General features: G+C 43.9%; 23 non-coding genes across 23 annotated transcripts; 17 read left to right on the top strand and 6 right to left on the bottom strand.

Moving 5' to 3' along the window:
• Positions 1-126: 126 nt before the first annotated feature.
• trnav-uac (transfer RNA valine (anticodon UAC)) lies at positions 127-200 on the top strand. The gene has a single exon. It is a non-coding gene; the product is annotated as a tRNA-Val (tRNA).
• Positions 201-817: 617 nt separating this feature from the next.
• On the top strand, positions 818-890 carry trnav-cac (transfer RNA valine (anticodon CAC)). The gene has a single exon. It is a non-coding gene; the product is annotated as a tRNA-Val (tRNA).
• A 468-nt stretch (positions 891-1,358) lies between these two features.
• trnaq-cug (transfer RNA glutamine (anticodon CUG)) lies at positions 1,359-1,430 on the bottom strand. The gene has a single exon. It is a non-coding gene; the product is annotated as a tRNA-Gln (tRNA).
• Positions 1,431-1,581: 151 nt separating this feature from the next.
• Positions 1,582-1,653, top strand: trnad-guc (transfer RNA aspartic acid (anticodon GUC)). The gene has a single exon. It is a non-coding gene; the product is annotated as a tRNA-Asp (tRNA).
• Positions 1,654-2,175: 522 nt separating this feature from the next.
• On the top strand, positions 2,176-2,248 carry trnav-uac (transfer RNA valine (anticodon UAC)). The gene has a single exon. It is a non-coding gene; the product is annotated as a tRNA-Val (tRNA).
• A 614-nt stretch (positions 2,249-2,862) lies between these two features.
• trnav-cac (transfer RNA valine (anticodon CAC)) lies at positions 2,863-2,935 on the top strand. Its single transcript has one exon. It is a non-coding gene; the product is annotated as a tRNA-Val (tRNA).
• A 468-nt stretch (positions 2,936-3,403) lies between these two features.
• On the bottom strand, positions 3,404-3,475 carry trnaq-cug (transfer RNA glutamine (anticodon CUG)). Its single transcript has one exon. It is a non-coding gene; the product is annotated as a tRNA-Gln (tRNA).
• A 151-nt stretch (positions 3,476-3,626) lies between these two features.
• trnad-guc (transfer RNA aspartic acid (anticodon GUC)) lies at positions 3,627-3,698 on the top strand. Its single transcript has one exon. It is a non-coding gene; the product is annotated as a tRNA-Asp (tRNA).
• A 1,209-nt stretch (positions 3,699-4,907) lies between these two features.
• On the top strand, positions 4,908-4,980 carry trnav-cac (transfer RNA valine (anticodon CAC)). Its single transcript has one exon. It is a non-coding gene; the product is annotated as a tRNA-Val (tRNA).
• Positions 4,981-5,448: 468 nt separating this feature from the next.
• trnaq-cug (transfer RNA glutamine (anticodon CUG)) lies at positions 5,449-5,520 on the bottom strand. Its single transcript has one exon. It is a non-coding gene; the product is annotated as a tRNA-Gln (tRNA).
• Positions 5,521-5,671: 151 nt separating this feature from the next.
• trnad-guc (transfer RNA aspartic acid (anticodon GUC)) lies at positions 5,672-5,743 on the top strand. The gene has a single exon. It is a non-coding gene; the product is annotated as a tRNA-Asp (tRNA).
• Positions 5,744-6,265: 522 nt separating this feature from the next.
• trnav-aac (transfer RNA valine (anticodon AAC)) lies at positions 6,266-6,338 on the top strand. Its single transcript has one exon. It is a non-coding gene; the product is annotated as a tRNA-Val (tRNA).
• A 614-nt stretch (positions 6,339-6,952) lies between these two features.
• On the top strand, positions 6,953-7,025 carry trnav-cac (transfer RNA valine (anticodon CAC)). Its single transcript has one exon. It is a non-coding gene; the product is annotated as a tRNA-Val (tRNA).
• A 4,570-nt stretch (positions 7,026-11,595) lies between these two features.
• Positions 11,596-11,667, bottom strand: trnaq-cug (transfer RNA glutamine (anticodon CUG)). Its single transcript has one exon. It is a non-coding gene; the product is annotated as a tRNA-Gln (tRNA).
• A 151-nt stretch (positions 11,668-11,818) lies between these two features.
• Positions 11,819-11,890, top strand: trnad-guc (transfer RNA aspartic acid (anticodon GUC)). Its single transcript has one exon. It is a non-coding gene; the product is annotated as a tRNA-Asp (tRNA).
• Positions 11,891-12,412: 522 nt separating this feature from the next.
• trnav-aac (transfer RNA valine (anticodon AAC)) lies at positions 12,413-12,485 on the top strand. The gene has a single exon. It is a non-coding gene; the product is annotated as a tRNA-Val (tRNA).
• A 614-nt stretch (positions 12,486-13,099) lies between these two features.
• trnav-cac (transfer RNA valine (anticodon CAC)) lies at positions 13,100-13,172 on the top strand. Its single transcript has one exon. It is a non-coding gene; the product is annotated as a tRNA-Val (tRNA).
• A 474-nt stretch (positions 13,173-13,646) lies between these two features.
• Positions 13,647-13,718, bottom strand: trnaq-cug (transfer RNA glutamine (anticodon CUG)). The gene has a single exon. It is a non-coding gene; the product is annotated as a tRNA-Gln (tRNA).
• Positions 13,719-13,869: 151 nt separating this feature from the next.
• On the top strand, positions 13,870-13,941 carry trnad-guc (transfer RNA aspartic acid (anticodon GUC)). The gene has a single exon. It is a non-coding gene; the product is annotated as a tRNA-Asp (tRNA).
• A 522-nt stretch (positions 13,942-14,463) lies between these two features.
• Positions 14,464-14,536, top strand: trnav-uac (transfer RNA valine (anticodon UAC)). The gene has a single exon. It is a non-coding gene; the product is annotated as a tRNA-Val (tRNA).
• A 614-nt stretch (positions 14,537-15,150) lies between these two features.
• trnav-cac (transfer RNA valine (anticodon CAC)) lies at positions 15,151-15,223 on the top strand. The gene has a single exon. It is a non-coding gene; the product is annotated as a tRNA-Val (tRNA).
• Positions 15,224-15,697: 474 nt separating this feature from the next.
• Positions 15,698-15,769, bottom strand: trnaq-cug (transfer RNA glutamine (anticodon CUG)). Its single transcript has one exon. It is a non-coding gene; the product is annotated as a tRNA-Gln (tRNA).
• Positions 15,770-15,920: 151 nt separating this feature from the next.
• On the top strand, positions 15,921-15,992 carry trnad-guc (transfer RNA aspartic acid (anticodon GUC)). The gene has a single exon. It is a non-coding gene; the product is annotated as a tRNA-Asp (tRNA).
• The last annotated feature ends 516 nt before the right edge of the window (positions 15,993-16,508 follow it).

Here is a 16,508-nt window from a genome sequence, read left to right on the forward strand (position 1 = left end):
GATAAACTGACCTTCTCGCTGTGAGGCAGGCAGGAAATAGGACCGAAATGCAGGATTCATATATGGAGAGGAATGAAACTCAAAACAGCAGCTTTGTTGACGGAGCATACTAACACAGGAAGCGTCGTTTCCGTAGTGTAGTGGTTATCACGTTCGCCTTACACGCGAAAGGTCCCCCGGTCCGAAACCGGGCGGAAACATGCTTCTTCTTTGCTTATGCGTCCTGATATAAAAGTGTCTGACTGCAGGCACTGCTTGAACTTGTGGGGTTCTACTGCTGTTTGGGACACAGACAAGAGAAAGTACTCAAATCTGGTTCAGGTCTCTGACATCTGTAACCTTTGGATGCTCGTCTTGCTAAAGAGTTGTCTATGGCCCAAATTTCTGCAAACTCCACAGACTTCACACAAATCAACAAATCTCCAGTCGCTATATTTCCTGAAGATGGAGGCACAGACTAAGCTCTTGGAAATGACTGGCTCTAGGTGGCCTGCACAGGACTTGGGCCTATTTTCAGCCAATGCCCAAGGCAATGAAACAAATGGGCGCTTTAGGCAACAGTTCTGCTGCCAGAGGTTCTGGGGTTCTTAGGGCAGCATATGTTGAGCTGTGCTTGCTTTAGTGAACTCCTAAATGTCCAAAGTTTAAGTGAGCCTAACATGGAGACTACAGTTCAGACTCCTTGCTAGAGTGCGTCTGTCTCTTCTCCATGGCTCCTTTTACTTCAAGGCCATGATAGGAACATGTCACCAAATTTGTCAGAGTGCGAGATTACTCAGTGAGACACATTGGAAAGCCAAACAAGCTGTCTTTCGGGGTTTCCGTAGTGTAGTGGTTATCACGTTCGCCTCACACGCGAAAGGTCCCCGGTCCGAAACCGGGCGGAAACATGGGTCTTTTCCTTCTTTGGTTACAAGGGAATTGATATTCACTCTTTAGACAACTCTGCTTGTCCAGCATTTTCTCTGTTTTACTTGCATCCCTATTGAGAATTAAGTCTCTTGGTTTTGTCTTCTGTAGGTTGTGTGCTAGCCAAACAAAGGACATCAAAGAGCTTGTCAAGAAGAAGATCGGGGCCTTCAGAGGTGGCAAAGGGATTGGAAGTGGGAAGAGTGCAAGAGGAAAAGTTGACTTGAGTCAAGGTGGCTAATGAACGATACAGCAGGAAGCTGAAGTGGAAAGTGCAGCAGAAGAGCATGAGCGAGGTTTGGTGCAGCATGAAGACCATGTGCAGATGAGATCAGCCAACACAAGAGGAGTGGAACTGACTGGGCCACTAACTTGCTCTTCAACTGACTAGATTCTTATGCTAGCGTGTGCTAATGCACCTGTGGAGCAAAGTGCTAGAAAGCCAAATGAGGTTCCACTGAGACTTGAACTCAGATCGCTGGATTCAGGGTCCAGAGTGCTAACCATTACACCATGGAACCCTGCCTGAAGCACACAAAAGATCTGTGTCAAACAGGCATAAAAGTGTAGTTCCTGGTAAACCGATGGGGATTTCTACACGGCCAGCCAAATTTTACCTGTCATACCTGCTGCGAATCGCAGCTTGACGTGACCATTGCAGTGCTTCAGAGGTCCTCGTTAGTATAGTGGACAGTATCTCCGCCTGTCACGCGGAAGACCGGGGTTCGATTCCCCGACGGGGAGTGAGCAGTTTCCTTCTCTGTTCTGCCTTTTACCTGCAATGACCACACACACCTTAATCGCACACCAGATCCTAGTCAATCTAATAATCTAGTCCTATAATGGGCTTGAAGAAACATGAATTCCACCTGTGCGCTCACAAGTCGAAAAGGTCTTCTCAGAAAGAGCTCCCATCAGAAGAGATGCTAGTCCAAGAGAACACTGCTTGTGCAGCATTTTCTCTGTTTTACGTGCGTCCCTACTGACAAATAAGTTTCTTGGTCTTGTCTTCTGTAGATTGTGTGCTAGCCAAACAAAGGACATCAAAGAGCTTGTCAACCAGAAGATCAGCTCCCATGACAAGAGATGCAATCTTGAGATCACAATTTGCATTGTCAATACAGCCATAAGTGGGGGAGTGCTTGAAGAATGACACAAATGGGAGTTCCCTCCTTCTCAATAGTCCTACATGATCTGTCATAAAAGTCCACAAATGTAAGAAAGCATTGAAATGCTCCTTTAATTACTACGGGGTAAGCAAGCTCAGTTTCCGTAGTGTAGTGGTTATCACGTTCGCCTTACACGCGAAAGGTCCCCGGTCCGAAACCGGGCGGAAGCATGCGTCTTTGCTTATGCGTCCTGATATAAAAGTGTCTGACTGCAGGCACTGCTTGAACTTGTGGGGTTCTACTGCTGTTTGGGACACAGACAAGAGAAAGTACTCAAATCTGGTTCAGGTCTCTGACATCTGTAACCTTTGGATGCTCGTCTTGCTAAAGAGTTGTCTATGGCCCAAATTTCTGCAAACTCCACAGACTTCACACAAATCAACAAATCTCCAGTCGCTATATTTCCTGAAGATGGAGGCACAGACTAAGCTCTTGGAAATGACTGGCTCTAGGTGGCCTGCACAGGACTTGGGCCTATTTTCAGCCAATGCCCAAGGCAATGAAACAAATGGGCGCTTTAGGCAACAGTTCTGCTGCCAGAGGTTCTGGGGTTCTTAGGGCAGCATATGTTGAGCTGTGCTTGCTTTAGTGAACTCCTAAATGTCCAAAGTTTAAGTGAGCCTAACATGGAGACTACAGTTCAGACTCCTTGCTAGAGTGCGTCTGTCTCTTCTCCATGGCTCCTTTTACTTCAAGGCCATGATAGGAACATGTCACCAAATTTGTCAGAGTGCGAGATTACTCAGTGAGACACATTGGAAAGCCAAACAAGCTGTCTTTCGGGGTTTCCGTAGTGTAGTGGTTATCACGTTCGCCTCACACGCGAAAGGTCCCCGGTCCGAAACCGGGCGGAAACATGGGTCTTTTCCTTCTTTGGTTACAAGGGAATTGATATTCACTCTTTAGACAACTCTGCTTGTCCAGCATTTTCTCTGTTTTACTTGCATCCCTATTGAGAATTAAGTCTCTTGGTTTTGTCTTCTGTAGGTTGTGTGCTAGCCAAACAAAGGACATCAAAGAGCTTGTCAAGAAGAAGATCGGGGCCTTCAGAGGTGGCAAAGGGATTGGAAGTGGGAAGAGTGCAAGAGGAAAAGTTGACTTGAGTCAAGGTGGCTAATGAACGATACAGCAGGAAGCTGAAGTGGAAAGTGCAGCAGAAGAGCATGAGCGAGGTTTGGTGCAGCATGAAGACCATGTGCAGATGAGATCAGCCAACACAAGAGGAGTGGAACTGACTGGGCCACTAACTTGCTCTTCAACTGACTAGATTCTTATGCTAGCGTGTGCTAATGCACCTGTGGAGCAAAGTGCTAGAAAGCCAAATGAGGTTCCACTGAGACTTGAACTCAGATCACTGGATTCAGGGTCCAGAGTGCTAACCATTACACCATGGAACCCTGCCTGAAGCACACAAAAGATCTGTGTCAAACAGGCATAAAAGTGTAGTTCCTGGTAAACCGATGGGGATTTCTACACGGCCAGCCAAATTTTACCTGTCATACCTGCTGCGAATCGCAGCTTGACGTGACCATTGCAGTGCTTCAGAGGTCCTCGTTAGTATAGTGGACAGTATCTCCGCCTGTCACGCGGAAGACCGGGGTTCGATTCCCCGACGGGGAGTGAGCAGTTTCCTTCTCTGTTCTGCCTTTTACCTGCAATGACCACACACACCTTAATCGCACACCAGATCCTAGTCAATCTAATAATCTAGTCCTATAATGGGCTTGAAGAAACATGAATTCCACCTGTGCGCTCACAAGTCGAAAAGGTCTTCTCAGAAAGAGCTCCCATCAGAAGAGATGCTAGTCCAAGAGAACACTGCTTGTGCAGCATTTTCTCTGTTTTACGTGCGTCCCTACTGACAAATAAGTTTCTTGGTCTTGTCTTCTGTAGATTGTGTGCTAGCCAAACAAAGGACATCAAAGAGCTTGTCAACCAGAAGATCAGCTCCCATGACAAGAGATGCAATCTTGAGATCACAATTTGCATTGTCAATACAGCCATAAGTGGGGGAGTGCTTGAAGAATGACACAAATGGGAGTTCCCTCCTTCTCAATAGTCCTACATGATCTGTCATAAAAGTCCACAAATGTAAGAAAGCATTGAAATGCTCCTTTAATTACTACGGGGTACGCAAGCTCAGTTAACGTAGTGTAGTGGTTATCACGTTCGCCTTACACGCGAAAGGTCCCCGGTCCAAAACCGGGCGGAAGCATGCGTCTTTGCTTATGCGTCCTGATATAAAAGTGTCTGACTGCAGGCACTGCTTGAACTTGTGGGGTTCTACTGCTGTTTGGGACACAGACAAGAGAAAGTACTCAAATCTGGTTCAGGTCTCTGACATCTGTAACCTTTGGATGCTCGTCTTGCTAAAGAGTTGTCTATGGCCCAAATTTCTGCAAACTCCACAGACTTCACACAAATCAACAAATCTCCAGTCGCTATATTTCCTGAAGATGGAGGCACAGACTAAGCTCTTGGAAATGACTGGCTCTAGGTGGCCTGCACAGGACTTGGGCCTATTTTCAGCCAATGCCCAAGGCAATGAAACAAATGGGCGCTTTAGGCAACAGTTCTGCTGCCAGAGGTTCTGGGGTTCTTAGGGCAGCATATGTTGAGCTGTGCTTGCTTTAGTGAACTCCTAAATGTCCAAAGTTTAAGTGAGCCTAACATGGAGACTACAGTTCAGACTCCTTGCTAGAGTGCGTCTGTCTCTTCTCCATGGCTCCTTTTACTTCAAGGCCATGATAGGAACATGTCACCAAATTTGTCAGAGTGCGAGATTACTCAGTGAGACACATTGGAAAGCCAAACAAGCTGTCTTTCGGGGTTTCCGTAGTGTAGTGGTTATCACGTTCGCCTCACACGCGAAAGGTCCCCGGTCCGAAACCGGGCGGAAACATGGGTCTTTTCCTTCTTTGGTTACAAGGGAATTGATATTCACTCTTTAGACAACTCTGCTTGTCCAGCATTTTCTCTGTTTTACTTGCATCCCTATTGAGAATTAAGTCTCTTGGTTTTGTCTTCTGTAGGTTGTGTGCTAGCCAAACAAAGGACATCAAAGAGCTTGTCAAGAAGAAGATCGGGGCCTTCAGAGGTGGCAAAGGGATTGGAAGTGGGAAGAGTGCAAGAGGAAAAGTTGACTTGAGTCAAGGTGGCTAATGAACGATACAGCAGGAAGCTGAAGTGGAAAGTGCAGCAGAAGAGCATGAGCGAGGTTTGGTGCAGCATGAAGACCATGTGCAGATGAGATCAGCCAACACAAGAGGAGTGGAACTGACTGGGCCACTAACTTGCTCTTCAACTGACTAGATTCTTATGCTAGCGTGTGCTAATGCACCTGTGGAGCAAAGTGCTAGAAAGCCAAATGAGGTTCCACTGAGACTTGAACTCAGATCGCTGGATTCAGGGTCCAGAGTGCTAACCATTACACCATGGAACCCTGCCTGAAGCACACAAAAGATCTGTGTCAAACAGGCATAAAAGTGTAGTTCCTGGTAAACCGATGGGGATTTCTACACGGCCAGCCAAATTTTACCTGTCATACCTGCTGCGAATCGCAGCTTGACGTGACCATTGCAGTGCTTCAGAGGTCCTCGTTAGTATAGTGGACAGTATCTCCGCCTGTCACGCGGAAGACCGGGGTTCGATTCCCCGACGGGGAGTGAGCAGTTTCCTTCTCTGTTCTGCCTTTTACCTGCAATGACCACACACACCTTAATCGCACACCAGATCCTAGTCAATCTAATAATCTAGTCCTATAATGGGCTTGAAGAAACATGAATTCCACCTGTGCGCTCACAAGTCGAAAAGGTCTTCTCAGAAAGAGCTCCCATCAGAAGAGATGCTAGTCCAAGAGAACACTGCTTGTGCAGCATTTTCTCTGTTTTACGTGCGTCCCTACTGACAAATAAGTTTCTTGGTCTTGTCTTCTGTAGATTGTGTGCTAGCCAAACAAAGGACATCAAAGAGCTTGTCAACCAGAAGATCAGCTCCCATGACAAGAGATGCAATCTTGAGATCACAATTTGCATTGTCAATACAGCCATAAGTGGGGGAGTGCTTGAAGAATGACACAAATGGGAGTTCCCTCCTTCTCAATAGTCCTACATGATCTGTCATAAAAGTCCACAAATGTAAGAAAGCATTGAAATGCTCCTTTAATTACTACAGGGTACGCAAGCTCAGTTTCCGTAGTGTAGTGGTTATCACGTTCGCCTAACACGCGAAAGGTCCCCGGTCCGAAACCGGGCGGAAGCATGCGTCTTTGCTTATGCGTCCTGATATAAAAGTGTCTGACTGCAGGCACTGCTTGAACTTGTGGGGTTCTACTGCTGTTTGGGACACAGACAAGAGAAAGTACTTAAATCTGGTTCAGGTCTCTGACATCTGTAACCTTTGGATGCTCGTCTTGCTAAAGAGTTGTCTATGGCCCAAATTTCTGCAAACTCCACAGACTTCACACAAATCAACAAATCTCCAGTCGCTATATTCCCTGAAGATGGAGGCACAGACTAAGCTCTTGGAAATGACTGGCTCTAGGTGGCCTGCACAGGACTTGGGCCTATTTTCAGCCAATGCCCAAGGCAATGAAACAAATGGGCGCTTTAGGCAACAGTTCTGCTGCCAGAGGTTCTGGGGTTCTTAGGGCAGCATATGTTGAGCTGTGCTTGCTTTAGTGAACTCCTAAATGTCCAAAGTTTAAGTGAGCCTAACATGGAGACTACAGTTCAGACTCCTTGCTAGAGTGCGTCTGTCTCTTCTCCATGGCTCCTTTTACTTCAAGGCCATGATAGGAACATGTCACCAAATTTGTCAGAGTGCGAGATTACTCAGTGAGACACATTGGAAAGCCAAACAAGCTGTCTTTCGGGGTTTCCGTAGTGTAGTGGTTATCACGTTCGCCTCACACGCGAAAGGTCCCCGGTCCGAAACCGGGCGGAAACATGGGTCTTTTCCTTCTTTGGTTACAAGGGAATTGATATTCACTCTTTAGACAACTCTGCTTGTCCAGCATTTTCTCTGTTTTACTTGCATCCCTATTGAGAACTAGAAAAATTTGCATGTCCTGCGAAAATGCAGTGTGGATGCCTTAACGCTGAAGATGTCTGCTGAAAAAAGCTGAAAAAGTTGAAAAAAAAAAAAAAAAAAAGCTGCCCTGAACAGGTTTCGAACCTGGCCCTCCTGGTCAAAGGGCAGCTATTTAGCTCACTGAGCCAAACACTTTCTCACAAAGAAAAGGTGGAGAGATTGACAATTGTGCTGAAATGAGCAGAAGCTGCTGAGAATTGTGCTGATAAGAGGTGGAAAGGCTGAAAATGTTTCAGAAGAGGTGAATAAGCAGAATTTGGGCAATAAAAGAGGTGAAAATTCTGCTGAAAAGAGTTCAATCAGCAGAATTTCTGCTGAAAAGAGGTGAATGAGCAGAATTCTGCTGAAAAGAGTTTTTTTCGTAAAACAGCAGAAAAAACTGAAAATTTTGCTGAAAAGAGTTGAATGAGCAGAATTTTGCTGAAAAGAGGTTTTTGCTGAAAAAGAGCTGAAAAAGTTTGGATTTGTGCTGAAAAGGGGTTAAAAAAACTGAAATTTTTGCTGAAAAGGGGTGAAAAAGATGAAATTTGTGTTGAAAAAAGTTTAAAAAAAGTTTAACTGTTAAGTGAAAGAAATGTTGCCATAAGCTGGATTTGAACCCAGGCCTCCCAGTCTGAGAACGGATGCTTATCTCACTGAGCTAAAACACAGCTCAGCCCATCATGCAAAATCAGTGACCACATTGATAATGTGTTCCATTCATTTCAATGGTCAAAAGTCATAACACACATCAGCAGAAATAGCAGAATTTTTTAAAGTTTAAACATAGTATTTCTGCTAAAACTTAGTATTTATACTAAATGATATTTTTTTCCTGCCAAATCATAGCATTTGTGCTGGAACACAGGAAGTTCTGCCAAATCATACAATTTGTACTAAAACCTTATTTATGATTTAGCAGAAACACTGGGACTTGGTAGAAATACTATGATTTACATGAAATACTTTGACTTAGCAGAAGTACTACAATCTAGGAAAAAAGTACTACAGCATAGCAGAAATTCTATCATTGAGCAGAATTACTAGGATTTAGAAGAAATACTAAGATTTGGCACAAACACAGATGTGGCTCAAGAACCTTTATTGTGCAGTTATACTATGATTTGGAAGAAATACTATACTTTGGCACAAATACTATGATTTGGAAGAAATACTATGTTTTAGCACAAATACTATGATTTGGCTCAAATACTATAACTATCCTCAGTCAGAAGGAGAGGCTGACATCCAGGGATTAGATTACCACAGGTGGAGTTTATTGCGGTCAGATGGATGGTACAGGGAGGTATGGCATACAGTAGGAGGATGTGGAGAGGTGATATGGTGTGGTTTCTATGATTAAGAACAGGGTATGCATTACAACATGCATACAGATTAAAGATTAAGAAAACTGGCAACAAATTCCTCCACTACAAATCAGTCTGATGCCACTTTTTACAGGGTTCCCATTTACTAAGGCACTACCCAAAAGGCACCACAAGAGGGCACTCCAACACAAGAGATGACCTATTTGCACTGATGCACTTAGTAAACAGCCCCTACTTAGCCACTACATAATACAGTGATATTACAGTATACAAATTCACACAAATACTATGATTTGGCAGAAATACTATGACTTAGTAGTAATACTATAACATAACAGATTTCCTAAAAAAACTATGAAATTGCAGTAATTCTATGAATTGGCAGAGATACTACGTTTTAGCACAAATACTATAACAACGCAGAAATACTATGACTGAGTAGTAATACTATAACATAACAGTTCAATGTTCTTGCACAAATACCACAATATGGCAGAAATACTATGTTTTAGCACAAATACTGTGATTTGGTATAAATACTATGATTTGGCACACATACTATATTCCGCAGATACACTATAACATAACAGATATTCTACAACTTAGTAGTAATACTATAACATAACAGAATTATTATTTGGGCACAAATACCACGATTTGGCAAAAATGCCATGATTCAGCACAAATATGATGACATGGCAAAAATACTATGATTGGGTACAAATACTATGATTTGGCAATAATACTGCATTTTAACACAACTACTGAGATTTGATTGAAATACTATGATTTAGAAGAAATACTATGACTCCATACAAATACGATGCTTTGGGACAAATACTATGTTTTGGTTCCAATACTATGATGTGCAACAAATACTATGATTTGGCACAAGTACTATGATTTAGTACAAATACTATGATTTGGCAGAAATACTCTGATTTAGCAGAAGTACTATCTTTTGGTAGAAATTCCTGCTAAAAGGTAGTATTTCTGCGTTTTAGCATAAATACTGTAATTTGGCATAAATACTATGATTTGGCATAAATACTATGCCTTAGTAGTAATACTATAACATAAGAGATATACTATGGTTTTGCAGACATACTATGTTTTTGCACAAATACCATGATTTGGCACAAATGCTGTGATTTGGCACAAGTACTATGATTTAGTACAAATACTATGATTTGGCACAAGTACTAAGATGTAGTAGAAGTACTTTGCTTTAGCAGAAATACTAGGATTGAGGAGTAATACTTAAACATAGGAGAAATACTGATACACAGACACACATACACAGACAGTAAAGGGAACAGGAGCTGTTGAGTCTGGGCTTGGTATATGTAGGTCAGTTAAATTAGCTGCACCTGCTGTAGTCAGCCCTTACACACACAGACACAGAGAGAGGTGTGAGTTTTCTTCAGTGTATTTCTGACATTCAGGATTCCCCTCGAACAAATGGCCATAATTTCCTAACCGTAGAGGCTAGAACGGTCATTCAGACATCGTTTTGTTCAGAAGAGATGGGGGAATCTTCAGGTCTTCTTAATTCAGAGATAAAATATAAATTATTAAAGATATATGACTTGTAATACACTGTAACTGTGTAGAGGCGAAGCAAAAACTGCCTTGACTTGCTCTCAAACAACCTTTGGTAACTCTAAATCTATATGGAGCATCAAAATCATTCTTTCACCGTAAGAAACAGCAGGCTTTGGTGAACAGTCATGGAAATTTTCAGGGCTCTGTGGAAATCCATCGAAAAGATATGATGAGAGAAAAAAGTGCCTCATTTCCAGAATTTGAAATCTGATGAAATCTGAGCGAGGGACAAATTTCCACCCCTCAATCAAGTCTAACTCATCTCAGAACGGTAATAGGTGAGAAAATAATTCTTGAATTGTGAGCATCAGGAGTGTCTGAAGATATACAGGGACAAGCCTTATGTCTTAACTTCGCTTCGTTAAGGAGATATGACAATTTGAAAATGCCTCTCATTACAGAAATCCAGCGGTGATTTTGAACAAACTCTCCATTGAGTTTATATGGAGAGTTTTCCCACTTTGTGTTACTCTGAGGAGATTTGCAAAATATCTATGAGTCCCACAACAATGATAGGGGCATTTTCTGAAAGCCAAGAAAAATACCTACGTTTTGATGTATAATTTGTGGGGCTTGAGTGGAAATTGAGCGAGTAGCAAGAAGTTGTTTGGACATGAAGAGAAAATTCAAACAGTTTCACTGTCCCCTCTGAGTTAATTGCATAGCAACCATAGCAACGCATGTATTTTCTGAAAAATCACAATTTTGCCACTAAAGACTTAAAGAGAGATAAGATGAAAACGGTAGAAGATCTGAAAAAGCTGAATCACACAGGAATAGCCCAATAATTTGAGAACGTTTTAAAGTTTGAATGGAGTTTCTAGGTGAAAGTATGAGGCAGTAGTTAAGTTTCAAAGACAAGAAAGTTTTAGCAGAATTGTGGAAGTTTCCCATTCATTTCAATGGGACAAATTAAAGGAAAAAAGTGTAATATTTTAAAAAGTATAATAGTAATAAACACCAAAAGTCATAGCCGGCATTAGCAGAAAGAGCAGAACAGTTTAGAGTTTGAATGGTGAAAATAGCACAAAAATTGTGGAAGTAGATCCACGGCGAAAAGTGTACGGAAACACCCGGAATAATAAAGAATAAAGAGAAACAGGAACTCAATAGTGTGGATGCCTATTAAGGCATCCACACAATTAAGTCTCTTGGTTTTGTCTTCTGTAGGTTGTGTGCTAGCCAAACAAAGGACATCAAAGAGCTTGTCAAGAAGAAGATCGGGGCCTTCAGAGGTGGCAAAGGGATTGGAAGTGGGAAGAGTGCAAGAGGAAAAGTTGACTTGAGTCAAGGTGGCTAATGAACGATACAGCAGGAAGCTGAAGTGGAAAGTGCAGCAGAAGAGCATGAGCGAGGTTTGGTGCAGAATGAAGACCATGTGCAGATGAGATCAGCCAACACAAGAGGAGTGGAACTGACTGGGCCACTAACTTGCTCTTCAACTGACTAGATTCTTATGCTAGCGTGTGCTAATGCTAATGTACCTGTGGAGCAAAGTGCTAGAAAGCCAAATGAGGTTCCACTGAGACTTGAACTCAGATCGCTGGATTCAGGGTCCAGAGTGCTAACCATTACACCATGGAACCCTGCCTGAAGCACACAAAAGATCTGTGTCAAACAGGCATAAAAGTGTAGTTCCTGGTAAACCGATGGGGATTTCTACACGGCCAGCCAAATTTTACCTGTCATACCTGCTGCGAATCGCAGCTTGACGTGACCATTGCAGTGCTTCAGAGGTCCTCGTTAGTATAGTGGACAGTATCTCCGCCTGTCACGTGGAAGACCGGGGTTCGATTCCCCGACGGGGAGTGAGCAGTTTCCTTCTCTGTTCTGCCTTTTACCTGCAATGACCACACACACCTTAATCGCACACCAGATCCTAGTCAATCTAATAATCTAGTCCTATAATGGGCTTGAAGAAACATGAATTCCACCTGTGCGCTCACAAGTCGAAAAGGTCTTCTCAGAAAGAGCTCCCATCAGAAGAGATGCTAGTCCAAGAGAACACTGCTTGTGCAGCATTTTCTCTGTTTTACGTGCGTCCCTACTGACAAATAAGTTTCTTGGTCTTGTCTTCTGTAGATTGTGTGCTAGCCAAACAAAGGACATCAAAGAGCTTGTCAACCAGAAGATCAGCTCCCATGACAAGAGATGCAATCTTGAGATCACAATTTGCATTGTCAATACAGCCATAAGTGGGGGAGTGCTTGAAGAATGACACAAATGGGAGTTCCCTCCTTCTCAATAGTCCTACATGATCTGTCATAAAAGTCCACAAATGTAAGAAAGCATTGAAATGCTCCTTTAATTACTACGGGGTACGCAAGCTCAGTTTCCGTAGTGTAGTGGTTATCACGTTCGCCTAACACGCGAAAGGTCCCCGGTCCGAAACCGGGCGGAAGCATGCGTCTTTGCTTATGCGTCCTGATATAAAAGTGTCTGACTGCAGGCACTGCTTGAACTTGTGGGGTTCTACTGCTGTTTGGGACACAGACAAGAGAAAGTACTCAAATCTGGTTCAGGTCTCTGACATCTGTAACCTTTGGATGCTCGTCTTGCTAAAGAGTTGTCTATGGCCCAAATTTCTGCAAACTCCACAGACTTCACACAAATCAACAAATCTCCAGTCGCTATATTTCCTGAAGATGGAGGCACAGACTAAGCTCTTGGAAATGACTGGCTCTAGGTGGCCTGCACAGGACTTGGGCCTATTTTCAGCCAATGCCCAAGGCAATGAAACAAATGGGCGCTTTAGGCAACAGTTCTGCTGCCAGAGGTTCTGGGGTTCTTAGGGCAGCATATGTTGAGCTGTGCTTGCTTTAGTGAACTCCTAAATGTCCAAAGTTTAAGTGAGCCTAACATGGAGACTACAGTTCAGACTCCTTGCTAGAGTGCGTCTGTCTCTTCTCCATGGCTCCTTTTACTTCAAGGCCATGATAGGAACATGTCACCAAATTTGTCAGAGTGCGAGATTACTCAGTGAGACACATTGGAAAGCCAAACAAGCTGTCTTTCGGGGTTTCCGTAGTGTAGTGGTTATCACGTTCGCCTCACACGCGAAAGGTCCCCGGTCCGAAACCGGGCGGAAACATGGGTCTTTTCCTTCTTTGGTTACAAGGGAATTGATATTCACTCTTTAGACAACTCTGCTTGTCCAGCATTTTCTCTGTTTTACTTGCATCCCTATTGAGAATTAAGTCTCTTGGTTTTGTCTTCTGTAGGTTGTGTGCTAGCCAAACAAAGGACATCAAAGAGCTTGTCAAGAAGAAGATCGGGGCCTTCAGAGGTGGCAAAGGGATTGGAAGTGGGAAGAGTGCAAGAGGAAAAGTTGACTTGAGTCAAGGTGGCTAATGAACGATACAGCAGGAAGCTGAAGTGGAAAGTGCAGCAGAAGAGCATGAGCGAGGTTTGGTGCAGCATGAAGACCATGTGCAGATGAGATCAGCCAACACAAGAGGAGTGGAACTGACTGGGCCACTAACTTGCTCTTCAACTGACTAGATTCTTATGCTAGGGTGTGCTAATGCTAATGTACCTGTGGAGCAAAGTGCTAGAAAGCCAAATGAGGTTCCACTGAGACTTGAACTCAGATCGCTGGATTCAGGGTCCAGAGTGCTAACCATTACACCATGGAACCCTGCCTGAAGCGCACAAAAGATCTGTGTCAAACAGGCATAAAAGTGTAGTTCCTGGTAAACCGATGGGGATTTCTACATGGCCAGCCAAATTTTACCTGTCATACCTGCTGCGAATCGCAGCTTGACGTGACCATTGCAGTGCTTCAGAGGTCCTCGTTAGTATAGTGGACAGTATCTCCGCCTGTCACGCGGAAGACCGGGGTTCGATTCCCCGACGGGGAGTGAGCAGTTTCCTTCTCTGTTCTGCCTTTTACCTGCAATGACCACACACACCTTAATCGCACACCAGATCCTAGTCAATCTAATAATCTAGTCCTATAATGGGCTTGAAGAAACATGAATTCCACCTGTGCGCTCACAAGTCGAAAAGGTCTTCTCAGAAAGAGCTCCCATCAGAAGAGATGCTAGTCCAAGAGAACACTGCTTGTGCAGCATTTTCTCTGTTTTACGTGCGTCCCTACTGACAAATAAGTTTCTTGGTCTTGTCTTCTGTAGATTGTGTGCTAGCCAAACAAAGGACATCAAAGAGCTTGTCAACCAGAAGATCAGCTCCCATGACAAGAGATGCAATCTTGAGATCACAATTTGCATTGTCAATACAGCCATAAGTGGGGGAGTGCTTGAAGAATGACACAAATGGGAGTTCCCTCCTTCTCAATAGTCCTACATGATCTGTCATAAAAGTCCACAAATGTAAGAAAGCATTGAAATGCTCCTTTAATTACTACGGGGTACGCAAGCTCAGTTTCCGTAGTGTAGTGGTTATCATGTTCGCCTTACACGCGAAAGGTCCCCGGTCCAAAACCGGGCGGAAGCATGCGTCTTTTCTTATGCGTCCTGATATAAAAGTGTCTGACTGCAGGCACTGCTTGAACTTGTGGGGTTCTACTGCTGTTTGGGACACAGACAAGAGAAAGTACTCAAATCTGGTACAGGTCTCTGACATCTGTAACCTTTGGATGCTCGTCTTGCTAAAGAGTTGTCTATGGCCCAAATTTCTGCAAACTCCACAGACTTCACACAAATCAACAAATCTCCAGTCGCTATATTTCCTGAAGATGGAGGCACAGACTAAGCTCTTGGAAATGACTGGCTCTAGGTGGCCTGCACAGGACTTGGGCCTATTTTCAGCCAATGCCCAAGGCAATGAAACAAATGGGCGCTTTAGGCAACAGTTCTGCTGCCAGAGGTTCTGGGGTTCTTAGGGCAGCATATGTTGAGCTGTGCTTGCTTTAGTGAACTCCTAAATGTCCAAAGTTTAAGTGAGCCTAACATGGAGACTACAGTTCAGACTCCTTGCTAGAGTGCGTCTGTCTCTTCTCCATGGCTCCTTTTACTTCAAGGCCATGATAGGAACATGTCACCAAATTTGTCAGAGTGCGAGATTACTCAGTGAGACACATTGGAAAGCCAAACAAGCTGTCTTTCGGGGTTTCCGTAGTGTAGTGGTTATCACGTTCGCCTCACACGCGAAAGGTCCCCGGTCCGAAACCGGGCGGAAACATGGGACTTTTCCTTCTTTGGTTACAAGGGAATTGATATTCACTCTTTAGACAACTCTGCTTGTCCAGCATTTTCTCTGTTTTACTTGCATCCCTATTGAGAATTAAGTCTCTTGGTTTTGTCTTCTGTAGGTTGTGTGCTAGCCAAACAAAGGACATCAAAGAGCTTGTCAAGAAGAAGATCGGGGCCTTCAGAGGTGGCAAAGGGATTGGAAGTGGGAAGAGTGCAAGAGGAAAAGTTGACTTGAGTCAAGGTGGCTAATGAACGATACAGCAGGAAGCTGAAGTGGAAAGTGCAGCAGAAGAGCATGAGCGAGGTTTGGTGCAGCATGAAGACCATGTGCAGATGAGATCAGCCAACACAAGAGGAGTGGAACTGACTGGGCCACTAACTTGCTCTTCAACTGACTAGATTCTTATGCTAGGGTGTGCTAATGCTAATGTACCTGTGGAGCAAAGTGCTAGAAAGCCAAATGAGGTTCCACTGAGACTTGAACTCAGATCGCTGGATTCAGGGTCCAGAGTGCTAACCATTACACCATGGAACCCTGCCTGAAGCGCACAAAAGATCTGTGTCAAACAGGCATAAAAGTGTAGTTCCTGGTAAACCGATGGGGATTTCTACACGGCCAGCCAAATTTTACCTGTCATACCTGCTGCGAATCGCAGCTTGACGTGACCATTGCAGTGCTTCAGAGGTCCTCGTTAGTATAGTGGACAGTATCTCCGCCTGTCACGCGGAAGACCGGGGTTCGATTCCCCGACGGGGAGTGAGCAGTTTCCTTCTCTGTTCTGCCTTTTACCTGCAATGACCACACACACCTTAATCGCACACCAGATCCTAGTCAATCTAATAATCTAGTCCTATAATGGGCTTGAAGAAACATGAATTCCACCTGTGCGCTCACAAGTCGAAAAGGTCTTCTCAGAAAGAGCTCCCATCAGAAGAGATGCTAGTCCAAGAGAACACTGCTTGTGCAGCATTTTCTCTGTTTTACGTGCGTCCCTACTGACAAATAAGTTTCTTGGTCTTGTCTTCTGTAGATTGTGTGCTAGCCAAACAAAGGACATCAAAGAGCTTGTCAACCAGAAGATCAGCTCCCATGACAAGAGATGCAATCTTGAGATCACAATTTGCATTGTCAATACAGCCATAAGTGGGGGAGTGCTTGAAGAATGACACAAATGGGAGTTCCCTCCTTCTCAATAGTCCTACATGATCTGTCATAAAAGTCCACAAATGTAAGAAAGCATTGAAATGCTCCTTTAATTACTACGGGGTACGCA

The sequence above is a fragment of the Aulonocara sp. 'chitande type north' Nkhata Bay genome, linkage group LG8 (genome assembly GCF_057382095.1).
Source record: "Aulonocara sp. 'chitande type north' Nkhata Bay isolate Kocher_YH1m ecotype deep benthic linkage group LG8, A_spYH_male_GT1.1, whole genome shotgun sequence".
Lineage (NCBI taxonomy): Eukaryota > Metazoa > Chordata > Actinopteri > Cichliformes > Cichlidae > Aulonocara > Aulonocara sp. 'chitande type north' Nkhata Bay.